Genomic DNA, 18066 nt, shown 5'->3' on the forward strand with positions numbered 1-18066 from the left:
TTAGGCAGAGGCGTAAATGTAGGTAGCGATAAAGTAGCAAAGGTATTTTAGAAAGATGCAAAAACAGATCCAGACATCTAAGTGTCTTTTGCTCTGCTCTCAGTAGGCTTTAAAATAAAATGTAATGGAGAGAATAATAAAGAGCATGGAGGTAAATGGAATGAAATGTCACATCTTTTTAATCAAAGGTCAATTATCTCAGATTAACAAAAGATCATTTTTTATATATTCAGTGATATTTTTAGGCAAGGAGAATGGGTGGAACTATTCTATCTTGAATGTATTTGATATATTGTCTTGTGGGAAATCACTAATTAAGCTGGACATGATAAGAATCATTAGAAGAACTGAAGGAAAGTAGGGGAAGGGTTAGGGGACAGTAGAGACTATCAAAAGGGAAGTATTGGAATGAAGTTACTAATAAAATCTTTTTTTTCAGGATTGAATTTTGAGAAAAAGCTTCTTAGTAATTTCATTAACAGTGTTGATAAGAGAATTAGGAGTATGACAGTGATTCTGAAGATACAAGTTTAGACAGCATAGTGGAGAGAAGGGTAAAAATATCAAATGGGAGAAATTAGATGACTCTAAGGATAAGAGAAATAAAGTGGCTAGTATTTAAAATATTAGAATATACGTTCATAAATTAATTTGAGAGCTCATGACATCTTGTTATCCTGTGAAAGACTTACGAAGAAGAGGTGAAAAAGATTACAACTTGCATGTTTTAACTGGTTTTAGGAGGACTGTGAGTCTTGTAGCTAATGCACCTGGAAAATGTGCAAGCTTATATATCCTGTCAGATACATGCAATAAAACTATAAAAGTTTATGCAGACCTCATCTAAAAGGCTCTACTGTGTTGGTACCTGCTTTCCAAGAAAAATGAATTGAGACCTAACTAGTTGCAGGAAAAAGCTACAAAGATGGTCAAGATAAGAGAAGGCTTACCACAGAAGGGAATATAAAACAACTTGGCATGTTTAATCTTGCGAAACAAAGACAGAGAGGATATATGTTGCCTCTGTTTAAAGAGATTGGAAAGATAGAGATATTGTGGAGGTAAACAGTACTGATGGAAAGTGATATTCAAGGAAAAGGAAACTCGTTTTTGCACAAGAACCCTGTTAATGCATGCAGATTGGAGACCTGTAAATATTCCTTGCAACTGGGGCAAGTCACTTCTCTGGATGGTCCTGATTAATGAAATAGTTTGTTTGTCATAACTATCTGTGAAAGCAAAGTATTGTAATAATTTCCTAAGGAGGCATCTTCTAATCATATACTGAATAAAAATGTGCTATTAAAAGTGTAAGTAATGTAACAAATCCTTATCATGGTATTTCTTTACCTGAGTATAGATTGAAATGAACTGCGTGTTCTTAAGATTAAGTAAGTATTGCAATGAATTGTGTGAGTAAGGTGGTATTCTAAAGAAGGAAGGGAAATTGGAAGTAGGAGAAATTTTTGGAGAATTTTATTTCTTGGGGAAGTAATATCACTGTCTTTCATATTTTAAAGCTTCTAATTAATGGTTCAGAGCATGTGAAAGGAATTGTTGCAGGTGTGATTTTTAAACAATATTGGGGAAGGGAGTTTACAGCCTTGTGTGTTTTATAGAAGACTCAAAAGTGGGTGGAGTATCACAAAGCATGGGAGCAGTGGGCTGGAAATAAGTGGGGAGACTGTTCATAATCTTCATCACATAATGGGGATAAGACATGTAGTCTGAGACCACGTACACTAAGGCTCCCGTGTATGAGGAACTTAGCTTCAAAGTTTTTCTTCTAGAAGATCTGTTCTGCTATTTAAATGAGAAACAGGAATAGATGATCTTACTGTCTGGTTTCATACCAGCTAGAGCTGACAGAATAACGGAACATATAGAGCTCTTGGTCAAATGGAGAACTTGCCTATTTGGAAAGTCTGAAGCAGTTAGTCCTTTTCTCCCTGAGAAGAGAAGGCTCAAAAGAGAATCTCATCACAAGTATTCTAGTACTTAAAGGGCTTCTCCAGAGAGGATGGAGTCCCTCTCTTCATAGGGAAGAAAAGGTACAATGGGTCCTGATTGTGCCAGGTTTCATCTTGTTGCAAGAGAGAATATTTTTTTTAAAGTGAGAATAACCATTGCCTAGAACAACATCCAGGTTCATGGTGAAGTTGCCTTCACTGGATATTTTCAAGACACAACTGGACAGGGTGCTAGATAATCTCATCTAGCCTCCCTTTCCCACAAGGCTGGACCAGATAATCTTTCAAGGTTCCTTCCAACCTTGGCTGTACTATGTTCCTAAGGATATGCTAGCAAGCTGGAAACATCTCACAGGAGGTGCTCTGATTCTTGTGTGGTTTGCAATAACCAATGGAACAAGTGTGGAACATGGACGTGCAGCTGCAGCCTGCTTGGGTTCACAGGCATGTCCTCTGTGTGGCTCTGCTTTCTTGTTGCTTGTGGATGTGTTTGGAAAACAGCCTATGAATGCACATGGGGGACCCAAAGATGCCACCAGATAATCATATTTCTAATTGATATGTGAGTCACATGTTATGTGTGCTGTAAGTCAGTGTTCTGTAATGTAAAATAAAAATCAAAAAGATCTGGTTCTTTTAAAGAGGTACTTGTTAACATGCTTTGCATGCATCATTAGGACAGTATTTCTTTCTAGAAGGTATCTTTAAGAAATGATCAGTAACAATAATCTGTAATCAAGACAACACATTTCTATCAGTGGAAGAATAAAGAAGAACAAAGCAAACAAAATTATAGGAGAAGGAAGTAAACTGTTTATATCAATGTATCACTTGTTTGGTAATGAAAGACAATGACTGTCTTCTGTTTTATACATGATTTTCCCAATTAAATGAGACCATAGTCAAAAGTCACAGTAAATATGGAAGTGATAAATCACCAATATTTTTTGTGTTTCTTCTAGAAAGGAAAGAACTTCTTGTTCTACACTAGACATTTCTAGTCCTGTTTCATAAAGGCAGCCTTCTTCTGGCCATTACTGTAGCTCTGGCTTCAACAGATCAATGCAATAGATGTGATGAGCCAGTTAACTTGCTAAGACCTAATTTTTGGCATAATCTCAGTGTTTCATTGTCTAATTCATTTACCTTGATGAGAACTGGCGGCATGTGCCCTCTTGGGAGTCTTAATCCATGTCCATTGGTCTCTACCCATGAAGAGGAAGGAAAATGCACTTTAGTAAAAAAAAAATACATAGATCTCATGGTTTTGTGGTGGAAAACTCAAAACTTCAAAGCTAGTCTGAAATGTTAGCTTCAGGACTTGCATACTTTTTATCTGAGAGTGTCTATGAGTCTCCCAGACTGTGGGGCATACATGGCTAGTGGCATAGCAGGCCTTCCAAGTTCCATGTGCCTGGTGGTGACATCTTCTAGAAAATCATCTGCTTCTGGGATATGTGCCAGGTTCACTGTGATGGAGACTGGGTATGTGGAGATTGAACTTGGGAAATTTGTGTGATGCCATGATTTTAGGGTGTTGGTTTGTGGAGAACATGTTGAGAGGGAGGCATAATTTTTTTCTGTCTTTCTGGCAAATTAAATGCATATTTGGAGAAGAGGGGTGCTGCCTTCACTAGGAAGAGAGCATGTGATCGTAAAAGAGCAGCTGGGTGCAGAGGCACTGTTCATGCAAATGAACCATCCCTGGCAATCAGACCTCAGCTGCTGGTACTGCCACCACTAATGGCATCTGAGCTGACTGGTATCCTGGAATAATGTATGCATTATAGGCCAGATCACCTTGTACAAATTGTATGTATGACATGCAACCCAAACAACAACCAACAAGGCTAGTATTGTCAGCATGCAAAAATAGAGAGAAAGTCTATAAACTGTTATACATTAACTTTCAGTTTACTATCATCAAACTGTGATTCCCTGAAAGTTTGTTCCCACTTAGTTTCAAAGTTCCTTCTTTGATCATTAAGGAGAGACAGGTCTCTTCAGAGGGCATTTCTTCCCAAATTACTCTTTGGAGATGTCTCTTTCTCTACTGCAAGCCCCTGTGACAAACTTCAGTTAGGGCTTGGTTCAGCTTCCTACTAATAGTCATTTAGTGACTTTGAAGACCCCCAGGGATTCTGTGACCTCTGCATGGGGCTGGTAAATATGATGCAGGTCATGAGCTGAAGGTCCAGGAAGCATATTCTGGGGAATCTGAGATGGCGTTACATGGGTATGTATGGGCAATTGGGCTGCTCACCCAATTTCTTACTGAAAGTAAGGTGAAGGGAATCCCAGTATTGGGATCTGACCCCAGCCCAGCTAAAGCCAGTATCAATCTTAGTAGAATAGCTGTACTTGGATGAGTCCTCAGACTCTAGAGGTCTAAATGTCACAGCCTAGCTCTGTGTGAAGAGTAAACTTGAATACAATTTTGTTAATTTCTTGTGAGTTTGTTTCTGCACTGTTCCCATCAATGGCATGTTCTCCACAGCAAGAAGACAAGCAAGTTTAAACTTATATTGGAGGAAAATGTAAAATAGCCCAACAAAATCCCCAAAAGAATACTCCCCTCCCCATCTCCCCCCTGCCCTATTGGTCAACATCCAAACAACTTGGGAAAGAAAGAACTAGTTGTTCTGCTTTATTAGGGATTCATTAAATTCAGAGATGCCTATAAGAAGTTATATTTGAAAGGGTGAAAATTGCATTTAATACAGCTCTTAGAATATGACGGCTGGGCAACTACTTCTTCTGACAACCAGCAATTACTTAATCATACAAATTTATTTCACTATGTGAAAGAAATGGAGAAAAGCAGATGAAAATTCCCTTTGGGGATCTGAGGATTTGATAACCTTATTTCTTCAGATGTAATCAGGAATATTACTGCCTCTAATATCTACATCAGTTGCAGAAAAGCAATAAAAAAGTCATCTCAAAGATCCTGGCATTAGTTTATTTGTGTCATAGCCTTTAACTTTATGAAGCATTTTGTGTGGGTGGAATTTGACATGCCTGATGCAATTGTTCTCCTGGTTCAGTGTAACTAGAGAAATAATTTGAAGCAAATGGAAGTCAAGTAAAGAATGCAAGAAAATGTAAAAGGATACATTTTTTTTTTCCAGGAAGTTTTTACAGTAGACTTCTGAAAGATTTCATCTGGAACATGGATTCTTCAAAAAGAGTAATTTGACACTGGAAGAAATCAGGCATCACATACGTTGCTGATGTCTGGGTCTGTTTCATTTGTCTTAGTTATAATTTTATGTTCATATGATGAGTATTTCCTGAAACTGTGCAGTGAGTGGAAGAAGTCAATGCTGAAGTCATTTTTATTTCCCCACAAGGTGGTACTGTGGTACTGACTATACAGCTCTCATTTTGGCTGTAGTTGATTTATATTTGTACCCCCTTCTGTGCATGTTTTGAAGACGGTTTTTTGTTAGCAAAGAAGAAAGCTTCAGTGTTAAAATCAAATGTCATTGCACAATGTTCTTAAGACTCTTTTTTAATGTGCCTTTTTGCAACTTTTTCTCATTAAAAATAAATTTTATTGAAATTTGTGATTGTCAGAAAAATCTCCATTATTGTTGTTTAGATTTTTTCACCTTTTATTGCATTAAAAAAATACTCTGTTTCAGACTCCTTTGTTTTCTAACTAAAACGATAGCTGTTGTAAGTTTGTTCAGAAATTTATCTCTTTTTGTCCCCCTCTAGTTACACATAAGTAAAGAGGTACCTACAATTAATTACAGACATAAAAAAATTATAAACATTAAGTATTCAGGAGAATGCAGTTTTTTTTCTCTCCTGAAAACGGACCTAACCACTGTCAAGTACAGGAACAAAACATCATTAATAGTTTTAATCCATCTCTGTGGCAGTACATGGGGCTCTTCCAGTTGCTGGCAGAGGTCTGTAGGATCTATTGTGAACAGCTGTATGTGTTTGAACCCCACCATTGCATTTGATAACTTTTCTGTGATCGTGTCTGTACTTCTATACTAGTGTAGTTTGTAGTTTATAATTTATATTAGAAAGTGGAATAAGACTAGGGGACACCTGAGCCCTGGCCCAGGTCTGGGGGTCGCATGCTGCTAAATGGTCAGCATAGTTCTTGGCAGGGCTAAGGGCTCCCCAGACAGAGTTTATCAGGGTTTGGCTGTAGCCCGTATTCTGCATGGAAGAGAGTTCAGCTGTATTGATATGTGCTGTGCAGGGATTATTGGTCTCAAGAGCAGAGGACAGACCTTGGTCCATTGGATTCATCAGTATCAATGTAGCCACTGGGATACAGTGAATAATCCTTCTGCTAAGGATAGACTCAGGTAGGTTTTTGCTCAATTTTAGAAACACAAACTGCTGTTTTTATGGCCCAGCCTTTCATCCATTGTGTTTCTCTGTGTGGCTGTTTCTGTTCACCTCCTGTGCATGGATATACCATAGGCAGCTTGATAAAGCAGTTACCCTACAGATGCTGGTTGTACAAGTTATCAAGTGTCATGAACAATCTATACTTAAAAGCAGGAAGGAACATAAGAATGGACTCCAGTTATATAAAAAAAAAACAAACATATGGAGACTCACATTTAACTATTATTAAAAAAATGTTCAATGGTCTATGCCTTATTTAGTGATATCTAAGAGCTTTCTAAGAATAAGTTATTTAGTTTTCTCTGGTTTTTCTATATATTCTTCATGAATGGAAGAAATACTTTGGAGAGCTGGGTGTGGCTATTAACCTTTCAAACCTTCCTTCCAAACAGCATCCCACTCCAAGTTCTTGTGCTCCATTGAAGGCCAGGGACAACAACGTGGATCAGAAAAGTGAGAGACCCCAAGCAAGTCCCAAAATAAGGGGGTGCAACCATGTGGCAACCTGTTTGGAGGCAGAGTGAATGCCTAGAATCCACAAACAGGACTTGTCAATGTTAACAGCTTTCCCTTCATGGCCTCTAGGTCGGAAGATAGAACTGATCCTGCTAGGGTGGAAACACAGCAGGAGATACTCCTATTTTTGGAATATGTGGCTTTCCAACACTGAGATGAGGGTGTGGGAGACATGGATAAGGGGAGACAAGATAGGGGCTAAAAGAACTGAAAGGATCTGCTCTTCTGGCAAGTAGTGCTTGCAAAACAGATCCGTGGAATCTGTTGCCAGTGTTATGGTAATGTTATGGTGCCAGAGGTAACATGAGAGCAGGATAGGAAGAGGTACACAAATCACTTCTGCTCAGACATTCTGTACAAATGGGCACCCTTTCTTTAGGCATCAGATCCCAAGCAAAGAATTTCTCTATGATTATATCTTCCCAATGCATGAAGTTATGTTCTATTAAATGTCTGCACACCCTACTTGGAAAATGACCTATCAGCATTTTCAGCTTTTGGCTCTGTTTTTGAACAGTCTCCATGTATTATTGTTGATAAAGTCTTCTTTCTTCCTACTATTTTCCCTTATCACAAAGAAGTTCCCTGAATTCTGGGACTTTCCTGCAAATGTGAATGCTTAAAATAATACTTTCCATGGGCTTTTATTAGATTTTCATTTTTTCTTAATAATGGACATAATAATATTAGTTCTTCATGAGAGAAAAATATATCCAGTGCCCTAGGAGAAGTGTTCTGGACCTGGTAGCAATGTCTCAAATGTGCTTGAATGAGATCTAACAAGAATAAGCATGTGTCTTAGCCAGGCTCTTGAGACTGCAGGATGGGAAAAATACGCTCGAAGGAATCGCACTGAAGTGGTTTGCCAGTAGTACATAGATAGGATTGCTGGTAGGGATATTTAATAACATGGGTATGGTTCTTGTTTCCAGGACTTAGAGTTCATAAAGAACAGGTGAAAAGAGATTAAATGCTTCTCCGACATCATTTTTCTATGTCAGAATTTGCTGTCAGTGCCACAAGTCATCTTTGCAGGGGGAAAAGTGAGCTACATAGCTACGAGCAGGAAAGGGAGGTGTGCCTATGCCCTGTAATCTGAGAATCTTGTTTCCCGTGACACTAGATCCCAGTAACAGTATTTCTTTGTTACAGAAATGCACTTCAGAGATTGAATCAAAGCCATACAAAACAATTCTAAGAATCCTACTTCTGAAAGCAGAGGAATATCACACAAAGAGTAGCAGATGTTGAAAATATTTGCCCTCTGGCTTCCAGTTTTGGTTTCTATTCCTAAATGGTCCTTTTCTGAAGCCTAAGAAAACTATTAAGCTGGACTCACACCTGCACAAGCCAGAGTCAACTCACATGCACTCTGAAACATCTGCAGACTCTGATGTAAAGCAACCAGAAACCCCATGTTTTATGAGCCATTTTGAGCTTTAGAGAACCTCTACTAAAGCACAGCTTTCATATTATGGAAAGAAATTGAAGGGTTGCCAATTGGAGATGACCACTGAAAGGGACAGCAGGATCCAGATGAAAAGAAATCATTTAATAATGTACTTAAGAGGGAATAGATCCAATAAAATGACCTTTGGAAAGTCTCTTATTCTCCTGTAATTTGTCAGTTGTTTTAACCAAGTCTACAGGATGCTCCAGGGTGAAGTAGCTCACCTTCAAAGCTTGGGAGTCCTTGTACTTTCCTCTTCTGCTTTTATCATTTTTTGGAAGAATTCAAACATTTATCTAGTCACCCACTGAAGAATGGATTCTGGTTTATCTAATAAATGATGGAAATTGCTGGTTTGTTCTATCTGGAAATGGAAAAGACCTCAGATAAAAGCCTTTCTTTATTAAGGAGCCAGAGACATTTTAGATCTCATTTGGCCTTCATGCCCTACTCATTCCTCGTTGCTTTATCTAGTGGTGCTTTGCTGATACAGTTATTATCCTTCTCAGCTACTCTAAACATATAATATTAATTTTGCACTCTCTTTCTACCTCCAGCCCTTCTAACAGTTAGGTCTTTAAAACCCTATAAGGCTAATTACCCTATGATCACTCTGTGTGTTTCTCACCTGAGCAGGCATACTCTGATTCCCTCTAAATCCACTTGCTCCATTTATTCCCTTGCCTTCTTTTTTGTTCTTGTTGCTCTTTAGAATTTGGATCATTTTTCTAATATCAGGAAAACATTTTTGTACTCATCTCATGAGTATTTTTTTTTCTATTCTGCAGGACCACAGTAATCCCAGAAACAGGTGAATAGACATGGAATTGAATTGCTCCTGTGAGGTGGGTTCAAGACCTTGGTTGAAATATTTCAGTTAATGTCCATTTTGACATTACAGAGTGTTTTCAGCATCATATAAAAAATGTTTGTCCTAGATTATTTTTATGATCATAATCACTGGTTTTAAAATCTGTGGGTTCTTCTTTGAAAGGTCAACTCACCATTTCTAAGAGTTACTTCTCTCTTTCTCTCTTCATTAGTAATCCCCTCACATGCTCTTTGTTACAGTGTTGTTTCATCTCGTGTTTGTTTGTCCTAACTAATTTAGATATTAAGTCCTTGGTGACTGACAATGTGTCTATCTATGCAAAGCACACTTAAATAAATAAATTTAATAATAATTAATAATAAATATGCCAGCTGAAAGCTGTGCATCTGAGCTAGCAAGGACGACACTGACATTGATGAATTTGTTTTCAGGAAAAATGCTTACGGTTCCCCTGCCTTGGCTCTTCGGGAAGAGCTGTTAATGGCTTCCAGGTCCCCCTCTTACAGTCCTCCCCACCAGAGAGTCACTCTGCCTTGCCCCTCATCACTGGATAATTTGAAATCCAGCCTTTGGAGGTAACACTCTCCTAAAGGTGATTGAAAAACAAGAGGAAAGCATGGAATGTTTTGGGGGAGATGATCCTTGAAAATTTCTGAAAATCCCTGTGCACAACTAGTTCCAGTATTTCCCTTACTGACAGTAAAATTTTTGCATCTTTGTTCTCTGTGTGGAAAATTGTTTTTTTCTCTTTCTCTCTCTTTCCCCTCTTCCCGAGTTTCTTATGTGCAAAAGGTTTGCAAAGCAAGTTAGCACTTTTGTGAAACAGGCTCTGTAAACACTTGGACAGAATCATTAAAACTGGCAGGAACGAATTCTTGTGGTATGTGCTAACAGTTGTCTGAGCTCAAACACGATTTAATCCCTTATTCTTGGTGGGCACCACCTTGTAGAAAAATAATATTATTACAGATACAATCTTTCGGCTAGTAATAAACCTCAGGAGTGATCTGGTGGAGAAGGGGGACAAGTGAGTCTTTCCTAAGCAGAGGTAAACTGGGGAAAATCCGTCCTTCGTGTGTCTGCCTGAGAAATTGTGACTTCTGATAGAAGCAAGTTATTCACAGTATATATTGCCATTTTATTTCATTGTAAATACAAGAGATTATTTGCATGTACTTTCTCTAGTCCAGAACTCTGACTGCAATAAGCCAGGAAAAGAGTAGCTAAATAATAAGTAGCAAAGGAAGAAGAATTACTGTAATTTCTGTGATTATTAATCCATCTGAAGATGACAATTTTTGTCAGATGGCAACATCTAGAATGTGTTCACTGTGGTAGCAGTTTTACTGTCATCAAAATCCTGAAGTATTTACTGCCACAAATAACATTTGTTCTCCCAGTTCATCCCTGGGGAAAAGGGGTGAATGTTCATGAGTTTTGTTTTTTGTAGAATCTTTATTTTTTTAGGTAAGTATATAATACACTTTGGAGGAAGTTGTGGGATGCTTGGTGGAATTCAGGAGCTGCAAATTAGACCACAAAGCAGTTCTTTTTCAGGCAAATAGTTTTTCTTCTTACTCCATAAGGCTTCATTGTGACAGAACTTTGTGAGGTCCCGGGAGTACTTTGAATATAAACACTGCAATCTTGAGCTTAATTCAATATTTTGTGGAGTCAGTGGAGAAAGTAATATAATTTGTTCACTGTAATCAGCTAGTAGGTATCTCTGAAGGTCTGATTACTTCATGTTCAAATAAAATGCACTGGTACAATCCAGATGGGAGTTGATGATGGCATATATAACTAATCTGGACTTGCTTAGGATGGAGTTTTTAAAGCAATCAGAGATAAAAGAAAGCATTATTGATGGATATGGCTCCTTGGGATCTTGGTGTGAGTGAGAAATCCAAACCTAAACAAAATACTGTGGGCATGCAGTGTCAAAGAAAGGTTATTGCATTGTAACTAAAACTTTTTGAAGTCTGCTGCAGAGCCTCCAACATAATCCTCTATGTCTCACAGGCTTCAGGTTGTCCAGTCACTTTTCAAATACAAGCTATTTTTGGCTTCTGGGGGTGAGAGGCCAGTATATTTGCCTTCCCTCATTCCCCAGCATTTCCCGTAACAATAGCAGAGGTATGGCCACTTGTGACATCTTTTCCTCTTTACAGTGGTGTGTGATTCATTAGCAGTTTGGGATTGCTGTCAGTGGGCTCAGCCACCATGAAGGTGCAGCCATGATTTGAGCAAGAGTGGTGGATAGTGAAGGCTGCAGTGTGCTGTGTGTTGCTGCTGGATCATTTGCCCTATTGTCCGGTCCAACCATTTAATGGCTGCACATAGATGCTAACAAAGCCTTGAGAGAAAATTATTTCCTGCAGAGCCCTGTCTTCTAAGAATTCTGTTGAAGGATAAGCATTTTCCTCATTGGTACTTGTTAGGTGCTTCTAACCCTGAATAAGCAACATTTTAGCCTGTGCCTCATGACTTTTTCTTCTAGGCAGGACAGCAATACCTGTCAGACATTTTAACAGGCTAAATTTGCAGTTTATCCCAGGTTCTCATATTCACTGTATTGAGGATCCCCTGAGCTTTATGTGAAGCAAAGAAATGCTATGTAATGGTCTTCTAATTTTTTGTTCCTTTTGACAGCTAAATACTGAGTCATTGTGAATAAAACTCATCTGCCCAAGCACAGCTGTCTGTAACTGAGCTAATTGTCTTTCTTCATTAATTAATGAAGAAAACTAGGCACTTCTGGGATGCAATTTGTTTCATACCAGAGGAGACACCTCAAAAAATACAAGAGGTCTTATGACTTGCTAGTTTCAAAAATTGTGACCTAATTAAATCACTATAATTAGTTCAGGCTATGGGAAAGACTGTTAAAGCTTAGGGGACAACAGATAACAATTTACAGCTTACTTGTCAAGAGGAATCCTGGTAATCAATATTTCCATGTTTTCAAATGCTTTACAGGAATTGTATTTCTCATAATTTCTGTCCTTTTTTTTCCTCTATAAAAAAAGCAGTGTCAGGATTCCTTTTCTTTCCAATTCAAATGTAACTTCCATCCATATTTTGAAAAGGCAATTATACCCAGGGATCCCTCAGAATGAATGAGCTGAAATTGGAAGGTGTGTGTGACTCAGACAAATGCAATGGGCTCAAGACAGTACTAACTGGATGCTATTTTATCAGTAATACAGGAGGTCAGAATAAATGATTCGGTAGTCCCTTCTAGCCTTAAAATCTATTTAAAAAACCTGAACAAGTTCAGTAAAAATATAATAATGTTTTACAGAAATTACTTTAAAGCCCCAAAGAATTAATAGTCATTAATAGCCTTTTTTTTGATGCTTTCACTATATACTTCTAGTGCAACAAATCCTATAGGGAGGGTTTTTTCTTTTTAAATTGATGATGTGATGGGAAAAAAAAGTCCTCATTTGAATGGTCATCCCTGGCATAGCAAAAAAGCTTGTTTCCTAGTGTGGATGCCTCTTACGCATTTGCAAGTAGGAAGAACAGTCATTTAGAAATGAGAGAGGGATCTCATTTTGTTGTAAATTTTCAAAGCATCACTCTGTGTATCATTTAGACAACCTTTGGCTCTGACTGCTGAGTACAAATGCATCAGCCAGTGTGTGTGGGCAGTGTGAGCCTTTCAATTTTCCTACTGTATAATAATAAAAAACCAAATGGTGGTGAAGCCAGCATTTAGGTCTAGAGAAAGAAGCTGTGATAATGCCATGAATCCTTGCACTCAGGGATCAACAGTGATGGCATACAAAGCAGGCATAATAAGAGGCAGATTTTTGCTTATCGGGTGTTGATCTGAGCTACAGGCACATTTATCCAATCTTATTTTTATCTTGCAGCTCCTGTACCTGACTAATACCTTTAAGAAAAAGAGTGGTGCTTTAAAACATGGTAACTCAAGCCTATAGGAATTAAACCCATTTGAAAACAAGTCAATTCTTTTTGGCTAATATCACAGATTTCTGGCCTTTCTTCCTTCCTCTTATTCCCCTCAGCTATATCTGTTTTACGTTTTAATGTAATATATTGTACTGTAGAGTTTGTAGTTTCAATTCATGCTAGTGAGAAAGAACAGAAATCCAGAGCTGTTGCACTACTGTGCACCTTCTGGGGATCCCTGAAGCAAATGTGTCTGGATAACTTCCCTTCATAGAATATATCTTCATCATTATTGCTGGTAAGAGACATGAATAAACATCCCATAATATAAATACCTACTCTGCACACAGAAACAATTTTTTTAATGACAAAACCTATGTTTTTTATTGCTTTTATTAGCACTACTGCACAAAGACAGGACTAAGAATTGCTCTTACAAATTTTATTTGTGGCAAGACATGGGTATTTAAAGAAGATCAAGTGTGGAAAGAGAAGATGATTTCAGTAATTTTTAATAATCAGACCATTGCATTCAGGTTTACAGGCTGGTTGTAGATAATGTGATGGTCCAAATTAAGAGAATTAGGAATGAGAACTGTCAGAAACACAGTAATAAATAGGGAAAGAGTCAAGCTTCTAATCCCATTACCGTATTCACAGATAAAAGATAAAGTCAATTCAGTAGTACATAAACATGGACATGTTGACTCTAGAGAAACTTGGCAAGGCCAATCACATGAGTAGAATAATAATTCTGATGGCATAAACCCTGCATGGTAAATTGGCTCAAGGAAGATTTTCTGAACTGCTCAAGACTCAGAAAAAATTTTCTGTCCGAAGTGCTTAAAGGATAAGGCATTATTTTTAGGTCTCTATAACATACTTGAGCTATGGAAGCTCTAAATGCTAGAAAAATTTTTCAAAATATGCCTATAATGATGCTTAGTGATGTGAAGAGAAATGTGATAGTGCTGATAATGATACTGTTGCATAATCTTTTCCTCTGTGTTAAAGGGCCCAGAACCTGAATCAAAAGTGTGGGTATTCCATAGCAATGCCCACAGTATCTTCCCAGCCCTGCTAGGCTTGGAATTCTATCAATATTCCTGTGACATTTTGATCCAAAATGGAGCACAAATTATGTGAGGGCTGAAGACTGTTTATTGTTGCTGAAGTAGTAAGATACAAATTAATAAAGAAAGCAGCAGCAACAAAATGCTGCCGGTCACAATTTGTGATATAAAATTAAAGTAGACAGCCCGGAGGAGCTAGTGACAATAAGTAAATAACATTTACAAATATGCTGTAAGAAAAAAAAAAAGGCAAAAGCAAGAGAAGCAGTCAGTCTCTTGATAGATGACAAGGGTAATAAAAAGCAGAGGGATGAGGCTTTGCACAATTCTCTTATCTTTCTGTCCTTGTTCTCACTCATGCATCCTAAACTGGAAATGTGATCCTCTCTTGTCTAATGAGAAGGGACATATAGTATAAGGGAAATAAGAAAAGCGAACATATTCCAGTGCCTTCACTGCTGCTTGTGTGAGCTTATCACCAAAAGGGAAACACAGAATCTGCAACCCTCTAGCAAAGCTCAGCTCAAATGCCTGGCAAGGCTCACAGCTCTGCAAGAAAATCCTACCTTTACTGCTGGGTCTTCACATGTGGCCCCACCATCTTCCCACAGCACCTGCATACTGGTGTAAGTGAACACATCACAGCCCTGTGTGGATGCTCCATGCTGGACAGATTAGAAGGCAGCATCTCTCAAGCTTATTTCTGCCTCTGTTCAAGTTCCTACAGAAGGCTTCATCAGCCTTTCTCCTACCATGTGCCCCTGTGCTACCAATTGCCTAAAACTCTTCCACATTTGCTGGAGATGTGCGTCACACAAAAAAGATATGATACACTTGAGTGATTTTTTCAACTTGCCAGATTCCCTCTGAGTGTAGGTAAGACTTTCAGGGGAGCACACTACCAAAACAGTTCTCTGGTCTTTTCGTTTCCCTCCTGAGGTTTCTCTGGGTGCCATCAGCCACCTACTCCTACAGGCTCTTCCAGGGTTCCCATCACAATATTGCCACAAAGCCTCCTTGACCAGTCTGTCTTCGCCTCTTACTTTCCCAGCAGATCTCTGTTACTGCTTTTCCAGGACTCATGTACTTCACAGTGACATTCCTCTCTCCTCCCTCCCCCTTTCCTCCTAAACATCCTTTTTCCCCCTGATTTTCCCAGCAGAAGCCTCTGTCTCCATGTCAGCTTGGTGCCTCTGCCTGAATTCTGTTATTAACAGAAGTTACTGGCGTAACATACAATTACATGGCTATGGATTATCGAGCTCTATTTAGTATTCAAATCCTTGCTTTTCTCAAGTGTGCAGAATATATTAAACTCAAAGTTTTGCCTTCAGTGGAAGTTTAACTGTGGAGGCAGGCCCAGTTTAAGTTTCCACCGTGTGTAGAAAGGAAACTGGAAAGATTTATTGGGAGGAAGGTAACGAGAGCTTGACAAATAGGGGAATTATCCCATAGAGGATGGCTGTGCTCCTCAGACTGCCTTTCCTGTGAGCTGGAGCAGCACTGGCCTCCGGGGTTGTTCAAAAGGGGTCTGTCTGCAGACCCACAGTGCTGTGAGAGTGTGACAAATGCGGCCAGAAATGTGCTGGCAGCTGGAACCTCCCTGGGCCTGTAAGCTGCTCCTAGACAGAGAAGAGTAAGATTAAAGGGCAAAGGAAATAATAAATAAATAAATAAACAAACAAACAAATAAACAACAACAACAACAAAAAAAGTCAGGTGAAGAAGGTGCCCAGAAGGTCTGGACACTGAATGCTGGGAACAGATGAAGCCCAGGGAGGCTGTCCCATCTCCAGGAACGGGGCCAGTCAGTGTCTAGGCTTGTTGGGTTGACTCAGGTAGGACTTGGTGCCCTGAGGGGTGAGGAGGGAGCAGATTTGATGTCCTGCTGCCTTCAGAGATTGCCCTCCAGGAGCCTTTGGAAGGGAAGGTGTGCACAGCTGCCCGCAGCTCAGTCAGCAGACACACTGTGCGTCCCTCACCAGCTGGCATCGGCCCAACAGGGCTGCGCTGCTCTTGCTAATGCAGCAAATGTATTCAGCGCAGGTTGCCAGTGTTGTGGCCTGGGTTAGCCCTAGGTGCCTGCTCAGACAGAAATTTAGGGGAGCAATGGGTGACCCTGGCAGCTGGCTGTTCATGCCTCTGTGGTCTGGTGCTCCATAGCCTCTGTCACCTTCACTCAGTTCAAAGCTTGGAAGAATCAGCAAGTGTAACATACCAATAGTAGATTAACTAATGCAAAGTGCTTTTTCACCCCAATGCAATTATGAGCTATCCCTCATTCTTCATTCAAATAAATATATTAAATTTTGTTGCACTAATATGCAATACTTAGAGTGTGTGAAAGCTCTGGTTTGACCTTGTATTTGTGTTCCTTAATCATGCGTTCTGAACATGTATCATATATGCACTACTTCTGTCTGGAGAAAAAAATAAATGTAGAGAAAGAATTGTAGAGAAATGCAGTGAAGAATTTCAAAAAATTAAATTCCCACAGCAATACTGCTGAGCTGGACTGAGAGGACACACTGTACATAAAAACCTTCCAGAAGAAAAGCATGTCATTTGCATTATGCTACATGATAAAGCTATTACCTCTCTTGGAATCATAAATTTTTGATCTCATGATTTCTGTGTGTATAACATTTTCAGATTTTGTGCTGTGATAGCAGTCTTTTCAATTATTTTACCATCTAGTTGCAAAAACAAAGCACTGCTTTTGTTTTATTAGTTTACCTTTAATTTACTGCATTCCTACTTTACCAGAGGTGTGTTAAATTATTAACAGGTTATGTCCATGTTCACAGAAAACCTAAATTGAATCCAGTACAATGTGGACTTATTAAAAGACTGGCTAACAGATTTGCTTTGCCCACAAAACTGCGCTGTGGTTTCAAATATTCTTTTCCCAATTAAAGCTATTTATTTAGATTTCTAGCAGTCATGGTGGATTTTTGACAGTGGTATTTTTTTCCACAGAAATGCTCTGTATTTTTGCAGGAGTAAAACTGCATGCTTAATTGGTTATTTTAACACCTTTAGTGCAATATCTCCGTGCTTTAATAGGCCTATAATTTTTAAATGTAGGTCCACTATTTTCTATGGCACGAACATTGGCAGACTTCTCAAGAGTCTTGCTTCTCATTGCTGTCTCTGATTTCACATTAAAATCCCTCTTTGTCCCTCTTTAGTCCCTGCTGATGACCCTTATTAACCAAAAGGTTTTCTAGAGCTGAAAAACTTACCAGGTTTGAAAGGGGCACGTTACAAAAATGTGTTTTTGTTAAAACTTAAAGTAACAGGATAAAAAAACCCGAAGCCTTGTCATTGTGCACTGGGGTACACAAATATAACATAAGTTTAGATTTTTTTTCTTAGTAATTTTTCAGCACAATGGAAGAAGATCTAGGCAGAATCAATAAGTTTTGCTCCACATAAGAACAGAAATCTGAAGTATCCTTCTTTCCTAGCAATTAACTGAGCCTCCATTTCAGCAGGTCAGGTCTGCATGATTATTGTCACCATGACAAGTAGGTCATCTACCTACATTCCAGATGTGTTTGTGGGGGAAACCAGTGGAAGTCTTGCCCTCTTTCTGTCCTATTTGGTAGAAAAGGATGTGAAGGATTGTGGGAGAAATGGCTTTAAGAATGTCTTGTGTTGAATGCAGGCGGCCAGATTTTTCATTTGTGTCAACTGATGTCACACCACAAGTTGGCAAGGAGCTCTGTACACTGATGCTGGTTGGGATCTGGCTCTTTGAGTTGTCCCTCTTTAACAGCAGAATTTCATCAGAACAACTCATGTGTTAGCAAAATTGGGCCAATTGTGGTTAAAAAAAATAAAATCAAGTGTTATATCCTAAAATACGTGTAGCTGAAAAAAGGGTAATGGTATGCTTAGACACTGAATGGGGAACTCACT

This window comes from Motacilla alba, chromosome 3 (genome assembly GCF_015832195.1).
Source record: "Motacilla alba alba isolate MOTALB_02 chromosome 3, Motacilla_alba_V1.0_pri, whole genome shotgun sequence".
Lineage (NCBI taxonomy): Eukaryota > Metazoa > Chordata > Aves > Passeriformes > Motacillidae > Motacilla > Motacilla alba.